Source organism: Sturnus vulgaris, chromosome 1 (assembly GCF_052056855.1).
Source record: "Sturnus vulgaris isolate bStuVul1 chromosome 1, bStuVul1.hap1, whole genome shotgun sequence".
Lineage (NCBI taxonomy): Eukaryota > Metazoa > Chordata > Aves > Passeriformes > Sturnidae > Sturnus > Sturnus vulgaris.
This window is the reverse complement of record NC_142243.1, coordinates 70,836,982-70,855,869: the sequence shown is the minus strand read 5'-3', so window position 1 is coordinate 70,855,869 and position 18,888 is coordinate 70,836,982. Positions and strand designations below refer to the sequence as shown.

Here is an 18,888-nt window from a genome sequence, read left to right as displayed (position 1 = left end):
TTAGGGCATTGCATGAAGCTAGTTTATTAACAGTTACCTAGCTTCCTAGTTTGCTCTAAACATGTCTGGTTTGGTAGGTTTTGTATCCCCCTACATCAAAATTTCCATCTAGCCTATTTCATATTAATTCTTTACACAGGCTGAGCAGAATTCAAGACTTCAGATGGATCATAGCACAAGGCTTAAGCAATCTTTATCCTTAACTAGAAATGATGATGAGAAGCATTATTTTTATACTGCCCCTGAAGTGCAAGCATAAGCTTTTTAACCCTCCACTTCTGCAAGACCTTTTCGTCACTCATTTTCTCCCATGAGATACTACTCCTGTTTGTGGAAGGAAGGAAGGAAGGAAGGAAGGAATTGGTGATAGTGGTACATCCTTACAATACATCAGCATGATCTTCCCTAACACTTCTATTTAATGTAGACAAAACACAACTTTTGCTGGCCTAGCACTTGCTTCTTCTTTCAGGAATGTGTATTACACTGGCAGAAATGATGGGAACTTACAAAGCTAGCTGAAGAAAAGCTCTCATTTAAGATAGGTACATCAAAACCTTCTTCTGTATAATCTTGTTTTTACTTTTTGCTGAAATGAAGAGCTCAGATTCTTACAAGATCTCTTAAAAACTAGATACAAATTTTTCCCCTCTCTTGGGAAAAGTCAGATTTAGCTCAGTTTGCTTGTGTTCCAGTTCCCATTTCCTCAACTGTTCTTACGCATTACAAGGAATCCCATAACTGGCACAGTATGCCAATGCCACAGTCCTGACGTGCATGCTGCTATTATGAGCCACTGCCTTAGGAGAGGATTTGTTTTAGGTGAATTAAGAAAGTAAGAACACATATAGGAAATTATCTCCAACTCTTTTCCAGGAACGACAGAACAATAGGATACTTCATTTTAGCCTCAGCTTCCATTTACATCAGCTCTAATAATTTTTTTTTTACATTTTTAAAAATGGAAACGTCATCTGAAATTTAAGGTAAAATAAGGACAGTCTGAGTTTTCCACACCAGAGTCTCTGGGGTTCAAAGGCTTTCATTCAGGACAAAATATTAGGAACATACAGTAGCCCTAAGGACAGGACGAGCCCTGTATTTTTTTCTGTCTACCACACAAGGCACATGCCTGCATTACACAGTGTCCATAAGAATTAATGTGGCCAGTGGTCTCAAGAAAGCAGGGAGGCAACTTCCATCGGTACAGTGTTGGCTTGAGCACAGAGGAGCTGCTGCAAGAGCTGACACACCACAGCCCCTGCAGGGTTACTCTCCTCTCTCATCCCAATGTCTCGCTACCAGAACTTCTAACTTGTCCAATTCAAGAGCAACAAGGCTTTCCTGGTCTCATGTCTCCTCCCTGATCTATGGCTTCAGGAAAGATAAAAGGTTGAAAGACCCAGCTCAGAAACTCAGTCTTCAGGAAACACAGCAAGCAGGATAATCTCTGTCACAATCCTCCCCTTATGCCAGATGCAATTTCCCTGCATTGCTAGCTTCCTTTACTGAAAGTGTTTTCTTCCCTCCTGAATCAGTTCCATGCTTTCTCCTGCTTCTTGTCTGACCTTTATCTTACCTCACTTTCACTGAATCTTCTTGTTCTTCTCTTGTGTTTGTCCTTATCAACGACCAAGGGGTTTATTTACTGTGTGCTTTGCAAGCCATGGGTATGAACCCCACATCCTTCTTTGCAGCTCTGTTTTGCCCATTTGAGCTGTGAGCTCTGGGGGCAAAAAATATGCATTCTTGTCCAGCACAGGGGAGAGCATGGACTTTCCACTAATTTCACACAAATAAATTACCACCTATTTTTTCAATCAGTGCCAGATCTGAGTGCAATTTACAACATACAAGTACTGTGAGGAAGCCAAAGCCATGTTAATTAAAACTTTGTGACTGAGCAAGCCTTCACTTTGCCAGAGCAAAGATCTTCTTTGGAAGCTCTTGACTCTGGGTGCCATTCCCAGGCCATCATATCCATATGGGACCAGGTATGGCATCAGAAGTCTGTCTTCCTCCCCAAGAGCAGACAGTTCTGCAGGATAGTGGGAGTGCACAAACCCATCTGATTGTTGTCACATTTCAAAATCTGGTGAACCCCTTCTGAGGACATTGATGTGACTATCCAAGAGAACATGAGAACATGATGATATTGTTCTACATGTCCTTCTTCCTGCTCCCTCCCCCCACCCCCCTCAAAACAAAAAAAGCACAGGTTGATCATCTGGCAACTGAAAGAGAAAAGGCACCACCTGCACTGATGGTGCTGTGGTGAGTTGCATAGCCTAGGTCTGGGATAGGCACTAGAAAGGAAGGAAAGAAGACCCTTTGCTGGAGCATCACTCTTTTACCCTTCCTCAAAATCACCTGGTAGTGCGAGTTTGCCTGAAGTCAGACTCTTCAATATGTGGAGGGATATAACATTTGAATACCACTTCCAGGAAGGAGGAGCAGCTCTGTTTGTGGCTGTGGATTTAGAGACCCCAGCACAGAAGGACCTTTCTGTTCCATCCTTACTGGCACCATCTGCAAGTGTTTGGCAGACAGATGTCCACTGCCTTGAAACTCTCAAAACACATTTCTGTGAAGTGATAGGTCACTAGAGAGCTGCTGTGGCCTACATAACCTGAAGTGAGCTCCAAAAGTAAACTCTACTGTCATCTGAAATTTCTATCATTAAGTTAATCAAAAATGTCCATTCATTTCTACAGGAATACAATATGAGTTAGTAAATCCACAGAGACAGGCTAGTCAAGAGACTGTGCATATAGGACATGTCAGAGAAACTGAAGTTAGCAATGATCTAGATTCACAAAGGCTGACAAGAAACCACAAAATGCCAGAGCAGTGTACAGTAATCCTTAAATGAAATTCATCTTTCAGCAGAAAAACACATTAAGGATGGTAATTCAATGATAAAAGAGGCAGGCCAGAACAGGTTCAAATGCTGAATATTTCACAACATAACTTAATTAAAGCGGGACTGTGAGGCTGTTAATCGCTTTATAATAGTTCAGCTTGAAATGAGGTTTGATGTGAGTGCCCTTATAGTTTATTTGTTTATATTATTATAATCATAAAATGTTACATTGACCTAACGCAAATGTACAGGTCTCACTGGCCTTTATTATGTTGGCAGTTTTTTTTCCTTTTGGTCCTTCTATTTTTGTGTGAGTATGAGAAGGGAAAAAGTGGGAGGAAGGGTCATGAATTTAGGTCAGATCAGATGATTCAGTAACTCTCATGTGGGTTTTAGTCTTATTAATAATTTTAATACATTCTTCCTTGACAACAATTATTTCAATCACTGCTCCTTTTAACGTACACCGTGACGTAGAAATACACAGATTTTTAAAAGAGTGGAGCACATTTCTCCTACAAAAAAAAGTAAATTATGTCAACACTTTGGAAATTACACTGCATAACCTAGAAAAAAGAAAAAAATACATTTGTAAGTACAAATACAAACGTATTTTGTTGTATAAATGTACTATGCCACACCAAGTGTATGTTATTGAAGTAGAACACATTTTAAACACAAATATATTGATAAATGAATATTTATATATATATTACACAACTGAGGCACAGCCAGTTAATATTACCAATATTTCCTAGGTCAGGGTACAGAAAATGCCATGCTATTGTGTAAAGGTACTATGATGTTTTCTATTGTTTGACAGTTTTTGTGAAAGAAGAAGGGAAAGAATATTTCCTCAGATTTTCTGAGCTACAGTGGGAATGTGAGGAAGACTGACTTCCAGTGTCTTTAAAAAAAGACATCAGTATGAAAAAGGTTTTTTTAAAAAAGCTGAGAAATATACATGTGTGTCCAAACACTTGATTGGTACTGATCCTTAACTGCAGCAGCATTATTTTAGCAATGTCATGTGAATGAATTCCAGGTTCATGCATTGCAAAACATATTAAAAAAACCTGTTTGAAAACAGAATTCAAAGAAAATGAATAAAATGAGTAAAATGGACCAAATTGACCAGTTGAGAATGTGTGGAACTGTATGCTGGTCATGACAAATAATTAATAAAAGTTACAAGCTGTTAACTTTAGTCAAAAAGGCAAAAAAGTATTGAAATAATAGAATAAAAAAAGGCATCAAAAGTCGAGGATGCTGTATTTACTTCAAGTAACTTTCATAAACATGGTAAGTGCATTTTCTGTGGTAAGAATTGTAAATATGGGAATTACTGTCCTGGAGGCAATCTTTGTTAAACCAGCGTAGCTTTACAATTAAAAGAACAAAAGCTGGCTAGTGCTAACCTCTGAGGGAAGTACAGCACCCCTTAAGCACTGCAAACCCCATTTCTGACAAACTGTTGCTAAAAACCTTGCCAGCAGTTCTGGAAAAAGAAGAATTTATATGGAAATATATAAAAACATCCTTCCTGTCTGTGTCAAAGGCACCTTGGTGAGGTTATCACTGGACCTTGGTGACAGTGGGGACAGTTTCCAAGCCACTGTAGGAAGGATGCGGTACTTGACAAGTCGTGAAAATTAACTCGGTTTGAATAAATCATGAAATTGGAAACATGGCAAGCAAAGGCATGAACAAGAAAAGCTATTAGGATTGCCAAAAGTCATACCACCATGAGAAAGCCACACCAACGCTCCTCATATTTAACCCTTACATGCACAAAGCACTCACACACATTTATACAATTGCAGCTCTGGTGGCGTGGCAGCGTGTGCTCTCACTCCTGGGGCAATAATGAGGCAATAGTGAGTGTCTCAGGTTAGCAAAGGCCTTTGTGGGCTCCTGGCAACTCTGCAGAGAGATAACTCATTTCTACATCGTCCTATTTACGAACATAATGGACCAGCATAAGGGACCAGTAGTATCCAAGAATTGTTTCTTTCAGTCAAATTATGAATGCCTGAAGCATTGCTGTTACAGTCTTTCCTGATTTATTTAACAAACAGACACGGACAGACTAAATGGTGAAAAATGGCATATACAGAGAATAACCTCTTTGTAAATGACTAAGGAGAAATCCCAGAACAGATTTATGGAAAGCTGCTTAGCATCATAGCACTAGGAAACAGCAGCGGGTCTTTTTGTTTCAGATTTGCAATAGCTTCCTATTTACGGATATGTCCAGTGAACAGCAATGCAGATCTTTTCTAGGGGATGATTTTCATCTCCTGCTTTTAGATATTACAAAGTGCAGCCACATATTCTTTAGTTACACTGCACACACTGCTTGTGTAGTCTGCTGCTCACCATCCCATCTTTTCAGATCTAAATCTTTTGTGGTTTTAAGTGTCTGTACTTCATTCGCCCATAAAAAAAAATACAAATGTAGAAATACTCTTGTCCAAGCATTAATAAATCCGGGAGGGAAAAAAGTCATCTCAAGAATTAAGTCAAGGAAAACTGATATTCAATGCAGCAAAAACCTTAGTGACTAAAAATTAAAGGCCACAGCTTTCTTGCATTTCCTTGTGCATAGCAGTGTCTTTGTCCATTGATTTGCCCTAAGGTAAGGAGATAAAATACATTCCCTTCCTATTCCAGAAAATCCTGCTATATTCTGAGCCCAGAGTGGCTTTCGTTCAGATGGGCAAGAGAAGTCTCTCTCTATGCCTCATTTCCCAAATTTTATAAGGGATGCTGGAATCAGTTACTTAAGAAAGCATCTTCAGTAACTTCAGACACACGAGATTTTATATACAAAAGTGTTTAGGAGAAGTTATTTTCCCTATGGAAGTCAGGAATTTAATGCATACAAGGGCATATCTGTGTAAATAAGAGTGTCTGCTATTCATTATCTGCTCATCAACATTTGTTATTCATTACTCATGTGTTTACAAATGTAATGCAGTCAGAAAGCAGAAATAATACTATATGACTTTGGTGACCAAAAACACACCAGAAACAATAAATAGTAAATAGATCCATGGAGCAGTTCATCTTATGGGATAAAGTTTGCCCACAGAAGACATACTGTGAAAAAATTGTGAAAATAACCCTGAGAGATCTGTAAGTAACAACACAGTTCAAAACTAATATGTATACAGAAAACAAAGGAGCTAAGTTTGTCAATTAATTTATTGGCAATGAGCATTTTATTTTTACTGTTTGGACTAATTAAATGTAGCGAAAAGATAGCTAAAAGAAACAAGTCTGTGCTCATAGATTTCATTCAATTTGTCCAACACCTTGTGCATTCAAGATGTGTCTGGGAATTAGACAGGTTTTTATTCACCTGTGACTTACATCAGATGAACAGATCGTTTCCTGGCAGCTAAATAACATTTTTTAAAAATTTTTTATCATTACATGGACAGTAAACCAGCTGAGAAATTAAAACTAAAATACGTTGGACTAGTGGCTTCTAATTGCATCTTCTTCAGCTTCAGAAAATTTCCTCCTCTGCAAGCAGTGGCATAGTGTATCCTTGTGCTAGTGGGGCTAAGCACAGTGTGAATGGTACTCTTGTGGAACCTGTCTTTTGAATTTTAATTTCTATTTTCCTTTTTTTTTAATTCAAACAATAGCAAAATAGCTGTAAGGCTTTATTAAGTACCAAAATATTCCTAGTCTGCCTGTTTAGATCCATCTTTCTTTTGATGGAAGGGGGCTAGGAAAATGAAAGTGAAAGAGAAGAGCAAATTTAAACATTTTTAGTAAAACATATGTGAAGCATCTGTGAAGGATGATTGTCCTCTTTTAGAAGTACTGTAACTTTGCTCTTATCTTTCAGTAATCCTAATAAGTACACTGACTACACCAGCACAGATATTAATTATTAGCAAATATTTACCATAGAAGTATGGTAATAGAATTTCTCACACTGCAGCCCCATTGCTTCAGCAGAGACAGGTAGAAATGGGCTACTTACAAGTAAGGAGTTACCAGCCTGTGTTGATATCAGAGGACATTTATGTGGCTACTTGCTTTAACTGACCATAAATTATCTCATCTGATTTTCCAAATAATCACCAGCAATCAGATGCTTTCTTGCAGACATCAATGCAGAAATAGGCCATGGAGGAAGAACTGAAAGGAAAAGGTTTCCCAAACACCTCTCTGTTTGACGTGGAGAGCAGTGGAAGGGCCTGACATACTTTTGCAAGCCATGGTGTTAAAGAAAATGCTGGTTTCGTTATAGAAAAGAAGGGAAGGAAGAAAATGAAGATGGCAGAGGTTTGGGTATTCCTTTGTGATTAAGATTGGCATTCTCAATTCTCATCTCATCCCCTCTACCTTCTTTATCCCAAGGATCTTTTTCTGCCTTCATAGGGCAAATATCCCAATGGCAAGCTCATCAGAAACTAAACCAAAAGTGCCTCAATTGCTAAGGTATTTCCCTGTCAGTTTACTTCTTTTTTTTCCTGTGCCAGGGTTTTATTTTTGGCTCTTGCAAACAGTTTAACCATGCCTGGAATTGATGCTCCTCTAGAAATCTAGGAATAGAAATCCGCTGTAGCAAGTACAGACAAAGAGTTAAAGGTTTAGGGAAGTTTGCATGAGCCTTCGACAGGGTATGCAAACCAGTGAAGTCTGCCACGCTTGCAAAAGTAACTTGCAAGATCAGGCTCTCACAAAGCTCTCTGAGTGTACCAAGAGCCTCTCAGCAATGTCTTCTTCCCTGCTTCAGTTAAGAAACCAGATAGCAAGAATTCTTCTCACAATAATATTTTCCACTTGTAGCACACTATTGCAAAACTGGCCCCTTTGTGGTCTTTCAGCAGTTTTGTTTTCAGTTCAAGCAGGAACGATGAAATGTAAAAAAACAAACAAACAAACAAAAATTTACAAACAAAGCAAAAACGACTGCTAGGAACACTAAGAAATTGTTTATGGGACAGCTTAAAGTTTTGTGCAAAGGTGTGGCGTGATTTTATGTATGCAAAAAAGATTCTGTTCACTTTTGATTTTACATTAACTAGTTTACTTTTCTTGAATTAAAAGTTAGTGTCTGAGATATCCAGAAACAACTGTATCACATTACTGAATTTGATGTGCTTGGTTTGTAGAAAAATGGTTTAGTCTATGTGACCAATTGTCTATTATAATGAAGCTTATTATTAATGGAGTATACTCTTATATCTTAATTTTTCCCTTCTCGGAAGATAGCAGAGTTCAGCATCCGATAAAGATATAAATTGCATTGTTCTTTTCACACAGGACAGACTTCAACTTCTGAACCAGCAGTCAACAAAGATTCCCCCAGCTGCTAGGAAAAAAAAAGTAAGTATTTGTGAAGAAAGGCATAATAAGATCAGAGGGAAGCCTGTCATAAAAATGCACATTGCATAATACATGATGGATCAGTTCTATTATTTAACTTTTGCATAGATATAACAATACAGAGATATGCTAACCATCATAGTCAGCATTAATTTACAGTGGGAAAAATAATTAGAATCTCACTTTTTCTGAAGAATGGAGTGAAAATGTAAACAATGCTTCCCTCCAGGCAAGTGCTTTATCAACTTGACAGGTGCATTTGAATTTCCATGGGTGGGGGACATAATAGGTTATTTATGTGTCATTTTAATAGAAAGGCCCAACCATCAAGATGGACAGGAGACTTTATCAGTACTGCTGTTTGCAACTAATCCACCAATTTAATACCCCATGAAAATACCTGCAACAAAACCTGGACATTTTTCTTTTCCACTCCATTATAGGCAAATCAATATGGGTGCTATTCATCTCAAATCTTTGGCTCAGCAGGTGCCCACTACACAGAGCTCCTCACAGCACTGGTGCACTGGCACAGCCACATAAACAGACACTTTGGCTTCTGGTGCCACCAGTGACTCCACAACAACATCACAACAGTGCACTTGGATCACTAGTTTATCCCCACATAGAAGTAAGCAATAAAAGAATATCTTTTTTCACTCCCTAATTTTCACAAACAGTATATTCCTGGCTGGAGAATAGCCACAAGCCAGAAAAACGTTGTACATCTCCTAGCTGTAACATGTTTCTTTACACAAATTTGCCATGAAAAATAAAGATGCCAAAATGTGTGCTCCAGTCACACCTTCTTGAGCATTAGCTCTGCTAAAAGCTGCAGTTTTTTGTCCTGTGTAGGGCTGTGATGTTGAGTGACATATAACCTCACTGTGACCCCCCCTCCAGTCCTTCACTGGTGGGTTTGTGTGCACAGTCATAATCAGCCTGATCCACACCAGAAAAAAAAGAAAAAAAAAAAAAGTATTTTCCATTAAGGAATCCATTAAAAAAAACCCAACTATTTTTGAGAGCTGAAGTTTTCCATTATTGCAAGTCCATCCTCATCTGTGTGCAAAAGTGCAGTTTCCAGATTCATGACCCACCAGGGTCTACATGGACTGGAAGACAGTCCCCAAGGAGCTTGAAAAGCTTTGGATCTAAGGAGGATAGGTGTAATGAGATCATCCACCACTCCATGTTCACTCAGAAATGTGCTCTAGCTCTGTAGAGATAGTTCTTTTCTAAGACAGGTACAACTCCAGAGATGTTTCAAGTATGTAACTGGAAGTATCTTTACACCCCCTGGGTAATTCCTCAGACTAGCTACTCCTGAAACTTTTTGCAAAAGCAAGCAATTCATAAGGACATAAATTTGATTAAAACCAGACCTGGGACATTTCCTATGCTCAGTCTTTCAGTCTGCAAAGCTCATGAATCCCTGTGGTTAATTAGGAAATATTACTCATAGTAAGATCCAGTTATAATAAAATGTATGTTGCCCAAACATAGCATCTTAATAAGTTTCAGAAGCAGCCATTCCCCCATTTTCCTCCCACAGCTTCTCGCTTGGTGACCATGTTTCCTGGTAGGAGGACAATGCCACTTCTCCCACTTGCAGAGAAGGACTGCACACTGTCCTCTCCTGGGGGTCACTGAGGCACTCACAGCAGTGAGGCTGGAAGCCAGACGAAATCCCCTGGGAGCAGAGTCAAGCAGTGGGACAAGGGAAGGGAGCCCTGGGAAAGGCACAGTCTGGGAGGGCATAACTTGAGCCCTCAGCCCACAGCTGGGGGAGGGAATATCTCTTCCCTGTGTGAAAGCACCTCATAGCTCACTCATATATTACCACAAGAGGTATATCACAAGTTATAAATGGTAAAGTGGGGGAAAGAAACCCAAATAAATTAAGTTAGTCTCAGCTGATATATTAAAAGTCAGGTAAGTCTGGGTAGAACAGCAAAGAGAAAAAACTGCAGGATGCTGGGTTGCCAAAACAAACAGACCTGGAAGTCTAAATTTTAACAAAGTTTTATACCAATATCTCTTGCTCTGCTTGGATACCAACTCCTTCCACAAATCATGTAAGGAATGTAAGCAGAATGTCAGTTCCCCATCCTCATTACATCAGACAGTGGATACTCAGCAGGAAGATGGCTGTTTACTCCCTGACGATTTTGCTTCAATTCTGATAGCTTAATGTAGGACAGGTTTCTTACCGGCTCACAGAACTAATGAGAGATGTTCTTATTTTATACTAGATCTTTTTTTACATAATGAAGATATAAAAAAAGGTGAACATTGAAAATTACTTCAGTCTGAGTAAAGCTGCCTGAGCTTTACTCATGCTACTTTATTCATGCTACATGGAATACAAAAAGCAGCACCTATAACTGGCACATTTACTTTCAAAAGGGGCAAATTTTGAGAGAATGATTAGTAAAATTAACAATGGATCTTTAAAAATATAGATCTAATGTCTTTTCACCATGTGTTCTAAGTAAATTTCAGGCCTCTTACAGTGGGATTTGTATCACATTGTATAAATCTTTAATTTCAGTGGAAAACGACTGTATCATAGTTTAGATAATACACCAAAGTAATTTCATATTTCATTAAAAAATATATTTTCTGTTTTGCATGTGTGCTTGATTCACTGCATCTCTGGTGCTTTTATGCTGTTGTAGCTACTTTGATTAAGTAAAATTAGAGTAAGGGACAGCAGCACAGGAATGTATCAAACTCACACATTTTATGTTATTTAACTGTAACCAGAACATTTCCCCATTGTCATAGAAAAACATATCAATCCACAGAATGCTAAGCATAGAAAAAAATCAATAAAATTAGTGCATTATTCAAGAAGAAAAGGAGCAAGGGTACCCAAGAGTAGTGTAATGCCTTCTGAAGTTGGCAGAGTTAACAAAAACTTGGCTGATATTTTTCATGGATCGAAAGCACCAAGAGCTGTTTTCTGGGTACTGAAATTACTTTAGATTGATTTAACTGTCCACTCCGTTTTTTGGTAAATGTAGAAGTGTGAGTTTCCAATCAGAACACCATTTCTCAGTTCTTTGTTGCTTCCTTTTCTCATTATGTGGGATGGGGATCTTTTGTGGGAAAGAGTGAATCCCATTCAAAATAAATCAGAAAACACTCAGCATACCTCTTACTTCAAGCACATTTTGATGGCTTGGTTTTCAGGAAATACAAAAGGCTGTTGACTTCCAAAGTCTTAGCACATAGAAAATAGGGATGCTCCATCTTTTGCTCAAGTTAAAATATATTTTGAGAAAAAATTAGAAAAATATTTTTAGCTCTTTTCTGGGAGTCAATCTGGGAAAGGGTATTTATGAATTATCTTTTCTTTCATATTAAGGACATATTTCCCATCATTGCAAGATGATCACGAGTCTTGCTTGACTCTTGTCTTATATAGCCAGTTTCTAGCCAAATGTAACTTGCATTTCTAGTTAAGATTACAAATTAAAGACCAGGCTATGTTAGTACACAATCACCCATCAAAAGCACTCTTCTGTTTGCCCAGACTATCTGCTTTCCTGAAGCAGGACCAGTTCCTAGCATAACTAAAGCAGGCAGATGCCTGGAACATGAATTTTCCTTCTCCATCTCTTTTGCCTGCAGCAGTGCCCCAGCAGCCAGACTGATGCCTGCCCCTGCAGCCAGGGAAGATCCCAGCACTGGGCTGTTCCTCTGGAGACAGCAAGACCAAAGGTAGCTTGGGAGTCTCCATCATAACTGTGATGCAGCAGCCAAACCCACCCTGTCCCTGTGGTAGCAGCATTCCATTTTACCTGTTCTGTAAAGAAATCCTGAATCTGAGATGTTGTGGACAAGGACTGATGACAATAGGGTTCGTTCTTCTGGATTTAGCTAAAAGCAGCCAAGTGCTGTAGTGCCTTGCCTGGCAAAAGCCATTTCAACTGAATGCTAATGTGACTCCCAGAATTAGATCATGTGTGGCCCCTTGGAATTCGAGCTATCTTAAACCCTAAAGTGTGATCTTTAATAACTAATTTCAGAATCCTATTTCTATTTCCTGGGAAAACACTAGTATTTGTGAAAAAAATGGTCTCTCAAACTTTCAGCATAAATGGATTTATATATACAATAATTCATTGAAATAGAATGGCTGGAAGAACTACTTTAATCTTCTCTGCCTTGAGATGTTACAGTTCTATTTTCTAGACTTGTGTTTTCCTCACGATTTTTTCATATTTCACAGATATATTAGCACGTAATATATAACTCTTTACTGATCTATTTATCCACCTGTAACTCTCAGAGATAATTCCATCTATTTCTCTTCAAAGCTTTCATCTGCACATCAGTTTCTTCTGCTTTTTGTACTCAGAAAGATGACAGAAGAAAAACCACAGAATTATAGAATCATAGAATGGTTTGGGTTGGAAGGGACCTTAAAGATTATTTCGTTCCAGCCCCCCTGCCATGGGCAGGGACACCTTCCACTAGACCAGGTTTTTTAAAGCCCCATCCAACCTGGCCCTGAACAGTTCCAGGGATGGGGCATCCACAGCTTCTCTGGGCAACCTCTGTCAGTGCCTCAGCACCCTCACAGTAAATAATTTCTTCTTAGAATGTTCTCAAAAGTTCCTGAACAGATAGTATCCAAGGTAGAAGCAACCCTGCTTATGGAGTCAGCCACTATGTGGGAAGAGACAAGAAACCAAAATAGTCATTGGACATTGTTATAGTCCAGTTGGTCTCAGGCAGGAGGGAAGATTTGCAGTAGGTTGAAACCTCAAAGATGTTGCACAAGAGACTACATCCAAATTAAGAGCTATATTACACCAGGACGGTATCAGGTGAACTGTAAAACTACAGCTGTGCAGCAGAGGATAGATGCCTAAACTCAAATGTTTTGAGGCCATTATTATCTTTAATGGTTTAAGTTTGTTCTTGCCAATATCTGATGGAAAAAAAAAAGGAACATGCTTCTTTCATGACTAACTTCTATGCTGTTTTAAGTTCCGCTTCTATACTGGCTACATATGAAAAAAAGAAAAGGTACATACCATAAATTTACTACAGATTTTACAGAGAGTTTTTACAACATTAGATGCTCAGCTACCCAACAAATTACTTGATCTTTGTATCTTGTTCAGATAAAGGATTTAGAAGCAGCAAAGAATAAGGGAAAAGCAATTGAAGTGGTATGAACAAACTATGTTGATTTAGAAACCAAGCCAAATAAAAACCATTACAATAGAGTTTCAAAAAGTTATGTTTGCAATTTAAAATACCCATAGGGCATATCTGACTTACATGACCAACACTTAATGTATAGTACGTGATAAGATGACACATGCAGTTTTGAAACTTGGCAGTAATTCAGAAAAAGAATACTTTGCTGGCCATTAACAATTTCTGAGCCATGTATTCATTTATTATATATGTCTGTAGTTGAGTTCCTGAGTGATTATAGTTATAACAGTGTCTTCTCATGTAATCTTAGGACACCAAAAGCCGCACGGCAAAATGAAAGTAGGGATTAATAAATGACCTCCCTCCTTGCTCATGCTAACAGTTCACTAAATTCACATCCAGAGTTTGCTTTCTGTTATTAAATGCAAATGAAGAGAAGCTGCCACAGATCTACAGGGGTACAAATAATACAAGAACCGGGCTTGCACTTTAGTAAAGGGCTTTGGGGGCGGGGGGGTGTGTGTGAGTGAGTGACAGAAAGAGACAGAGCAGGGAGAAGAAGCAGTATGAGCATTATACTGAAATATTTTAGCATGCTTTAATTCACCTAAATAGTCTCATACAGGAAACTCAAACTAAAATAGTAGGCAACAATGAGCAACCATAGTTTAATGCTGGCAAAGTTTAAATAATATATCAAGATTCAGGATTGTTGGGTTTTGTGTTTTTGTTTGGGGGGGGGGGTTTGGAAATGCTTGCGTATTTTTCAATGGAGCTGGTACTGACTTGCAGCTGTTTGATATTAGATACAAGACCTACCAGCCTTCAAACCTCACATTAGAAACAGACCTCTGGCCAAGTTGTGTCTTCGTTTAGACCTTGGCAACCCTGCTTACATCAGTGGGGGTAATTTGACCTCTCATTTGAATAATGCAGTGCGGTGATGTGGTTCTGGTTTGTATTTTCTGTGATTGTTTCAGTCTAAATGCAGCAACTCCCTGGACTGTGTACGAGATGAAAATGCCTTCCAGAGGTAACAGGGGCACAGATACAGGAATCATTTGTCTGATCTGACAAAGCATGTGGCAGGCACAGGTCACAGCGCCTTGCCAGTCTTGCCATACCTGCTATGGCCTCTCCTTGCACTGAAAGGATCAGAAAAGGTACTGTGCATGATGGCAAGGCAGCAGGAACTCAGAGCAGAGGGATCAGCTTCCTGGCACAAGTGAGTTATGTGCATGTACATGATCTTTCGAATTAAAAAATGTCCCTTCTCTTCGCCAGACACAGTCAAGTTCTAGAGTAAGCAAAATTCAGCTCAGACTAAGTCTTTGACCCATGGTAACTTTCAACATCACATGCTCAATATAGATTTGAAAAACAAAATGTCACGGGTTTGCAAACATGAAAAAAATACTGTGAGCTCTCTGTTTATTTTTGTTGGTTTATTTAATCCATAAAACATCTCCTTGCTGAATTGCAGTGATAATGATTCTCCAAAAAAAGCCTGGTCTGAGAGTCTAAATCTTAAGCTTTTAAGTTAGAATCTCTGCCTGGCTGCACATCAGTCAGGAAAACAAACAACAAACTCTAGTCATGATGATGCCACATCACCACAAAAACAGAATGAACATATTGAACTGCAGTATTTTTGCCTTATTCAAGAATTTTCATTCGGTTTTGTTTAAACTGTTCAACCTTTCCTGTGCAGGCAGAAAAGAGGTTTATTCCATGAAACTAAAGAAAAACAAAACAAAACAATCTTTTAAAGCCAAAACATTTAGCTTAATCCATCTCTAAATCCTATTATACATTCAATAAGTGACAATAGTAACCCTTACTAACCAGAGATATGGCAGACCAAGCAGAGTTCCTTCATGGTTAGCCTAAAGGGTACTGTCAGGTTTGAAAATCATAAATCCCCTTCTCTTTGTACACTACTCAGGCCTTTTCACACAGCTCTGGCACACATTGATGCCCAAGCTAGAGCTTTGTTGAGATGTCAGAACAGTATAAATGAGAGTCAGATCCCAGATACAACAGATGCCACTACTTGCACAGTCACCAGTGCAAAATCAAAAGTGTTTTTATTTTCTGGAAAATTTGCCTCACTTATTTTCATGGTGTTTTACATTCAGCTTGACAATAAATAAAAATTTAACAGACATTTATAGTAAATAATAATGATGGAAGTATTGTCTCATTCTCGATTGCTTACCCTCTCCAGTACCCCAGCATTCAGAGAATAAACAGTGCAAAAGAATTTTGTATTTACTAAAAGATGCCAGTATTTTGTTTTGGTTTTGAGGCTTTTTGTTTGTTATTTACAATTTTTGGTGGTTTTCTCCCTCCCTGTTTCCCCAAAAGCCCATTCCATTTGCCTTTCGTTTTCACCACAAGGTACTCATATATGGAAGCTACCCAAAGGGTTGATTTCAAGTATTTAGTATCACATACAAATAAATTAACACCAATGAAACATAGAAATCAATGTTAAAACTGCTTTTGTAAAGTCTAAAAGCTGTTTATAGCTTCTCAAGCTGGATGTATATGAGTGACATCAAGCCACATGCATGCTTTTCAGAGTGTAAGCAAGAGGAAATTGAGGGTAAAGACTCAAAAACAGTCATAATCCATTGTCATATCATTCTCACTCATGCACATATGTTTATACTTCTACTTGCAAAAACTGATCAAGAAAATATTTTGGATACTTTGCTGTTGCTGGACCTCCTTTTCTTTTAGTCACTCTGTACAACATCTAACTGTTTCTTCACAAGAAACCTCGAGAAATCTCAAGTTTCTTTGCAAGCACCTCCATGGTCCAGGATTCTCCAGCCATGAAGCATTCTGTACAGGGAACCATGGCATCTTGGTCCCTGACCCAGCACAGCTAAGGATCTCTGTCCTTAGATGAAGAGTGATGAAAAGTGATGAAAAGGGGTCATTTCAGGCTGCTGGGAAAGTCTGCAATAAGTTTCTGCTCTCCCCATGCAGGCTAAAGCACCTTCTCAGCCACTGGCAGGACATCTGGTCAGTTTAAAGACATCATGAAAATTTGCAGTGCCTCTCTGATGACAGTATGTCCACAGTGGGTGCTCAACATCCTTCAAATATTTGATTGCACATATATTTTCTTTGAAGAATGCTTCTTAGATCCTAAAATGCCCTCCCCTGCACAGCCATGCTGAGCTGGCACCACCATAGTGGTCAGGACTCACTTGTTCAGGTACAGGACAAGAAGGTTATCCTGGCTCCTACTTGTCACAGAGGTGGGGGACCAAGGGATGGCAGAAATGGTCAGGAAAGCACAAGGAAGCCATGGTACCAAGAAAGAAGACCCTGAGTTGACCAGCCATGTCCTGGGGGGCATCAGGCACAGTATGGCCAGCCAGTCAGGGTAGAGGATTGTCCAGCTCTGCTCTGCACTGAGGTGGCCTCACCTCAAGGGCTGTGTGCACTTTCGGGCACTGCAATATAAGAAAGATATTAAGCTCTTAAAGAGCATCCAAAGGAGGGTGAGGAAGATGATGAAGAGACTTGAGGGGAAGCTATATGAGGGGTGGCTGAGGTCACCTGGTCTGTTAAGCCTAGAGAAGATTGAGGGGAGACCTCATTGTGGTCTACAATTTCCTCATGAGTGGGAGAGGAGGGTCAGACACTGATCTCTTGTCTCTGGTGATCAATTACAGGACCTGAAGGAATGGCCTGAAGTTGTGTCAGCAGAGGTTTAGGTTGGATATTAGAAAAAGGTTCTTCACCCAAAAGGTGGTTGGACACTGGAGCAGGCTCCCCAGGGAAGTGGTCACAGCACCAAGCCTGACAGAGTTCAAGAAGATTTTGGACAGTGCTCTTGGGTACATGATGTAACTCTTAGGGCTGCTCTGTGCAGGGTCAGGAGTTGGACTTGATGATCCTTTTGGGTTACTTCTAAATCAGCATATTCTTTGATTCTATGATTCTGTGAAGTTTGAAGAGGAAGAAAACGAGAATGGATAGGGCTATGACAGAAAGAGCAGAGCTTTCGCGAAGGCACTTTTAAAGTCAGACAGCCCAGATGTTTTCCTATTTAAAACATCTCTTTTCTCTGTCACTGGAGCAAGAAATTTAGTGTTGTGGACACCACAGACTTAGATATTCTGAAACAAGGGACGTTGACAATATCAAACAATAGAAGATCACCCCATCGAGGAGGGTGTTGAGGCTGAATGAGGCTGCATGCAAATACATCACTCCAATCCTGGCACTGCTGTTTGAAGGGACGAGTGATCCACAGAGGTCTGCTGCATGCTGCTGGATGTTCTGGCTGCCTCATCCTGTGCAAGGGCCTGACGAAATATGCAAGACTTATGTCAGTGTCACACCTACCCACCTATCTGTAGCCCTGAAGGCCAACATACAACGGGTGCTGCCCAGACTTAACCATGAGGTGGGATAATTTTTGCTGGTAAAATATTTCCCATCTGTCCCAAACACGAACAATTACCTGAACCCCACAAAAACCACTTGAAAAGACACTAGTTTGCAAACAGCAAATTAACTAACATCCTGCACGTTGTTGTTCAAGCTCCAGTACACACTGCTTCAAACAATGCCATTTATAAAGCGATAATGAAAGGAACTAGTCTATAAACCTTTCCCTAGCAGCAGGAGGGCTTAGGTTCCCAGGTTCACAAGCCTTCAGTTTATTTGAAGCCCATCAGACTTCAGCAAAGAGGAAACAATCAAGGTAAAGAGAAGAGTAATCCTAAAAAGCTTAACAAGGCACTATCGTGTATGTTTTTTTCTCTGCCTATGTTAACTTTGAAAGAGACAGAAACCAGCTTTCTGCCTTTACTACATTATTTCCCACTTGTTAAATGGCAAAGCATAGCCCAAGTGTGTTTCATAAGGCTAAAATAAGCATCCTTCTTTGTGAACTGGTGAAGTAAGGATCCAGTTGGCAGGCTTGCTCTCTCAGGCAAGACTCATTAATACAAAAGGGGGTTTATCTTAGAAAAGTCTAAATTACGAGTTCTAAATGGGTAATCTCAGCTGCAAAAGAAAACAAGGCTGGGGAGGTTTTTATGCTGTGACTGAGCTTAAGCTTCAAGCCTGCAGGCTAGCGCTACTCAGAGTGTTTCTGATGGGATAATTTTCTATGCAAAAAGACTGATTCATTGAAGAATTACTCATGTCATGGCCAGCGTGCCAATTTCAATGGCCGTTCATCTGACAGGCGCAACAACCCCTTCTGAAATGTTTTAAATGACCAGGTGCAATTTTCGTATTTTTAAATAACCTTTCATGGTAGCTCTTGCCAGACAAATGACCTGCAAAACCAGATGAGCTGCTCCCACTGCTGTAGCCCAGAAGAGGTTCAGGAGGAGCAGAGCTCCCTAAGGCACTGCCTAGCTTTGCCCTTTCCCTTTTCCTCTCTCATTCTGAGGAAACAGGAATTCAGTCTTAGTGTTTGATGATTGCACTGAAATGTTACATCAGTATGCTGATCC

At 39.5% G+C, this 18,888-nt stretch overlaps 1 protein-coding gene across 1 annotated transcript in view; it reads right to left on the bottom strand.

Moving 5' to 3' along the window:
- LOC106854741 (uncharacterized) overlaps nt 1–18,888 on the bottom strand; it is a 175,500-nt gene that overhangs the window by 12,051 nt on the left and 144,561 nt on the right. The window lies entirely within an intron of this gene.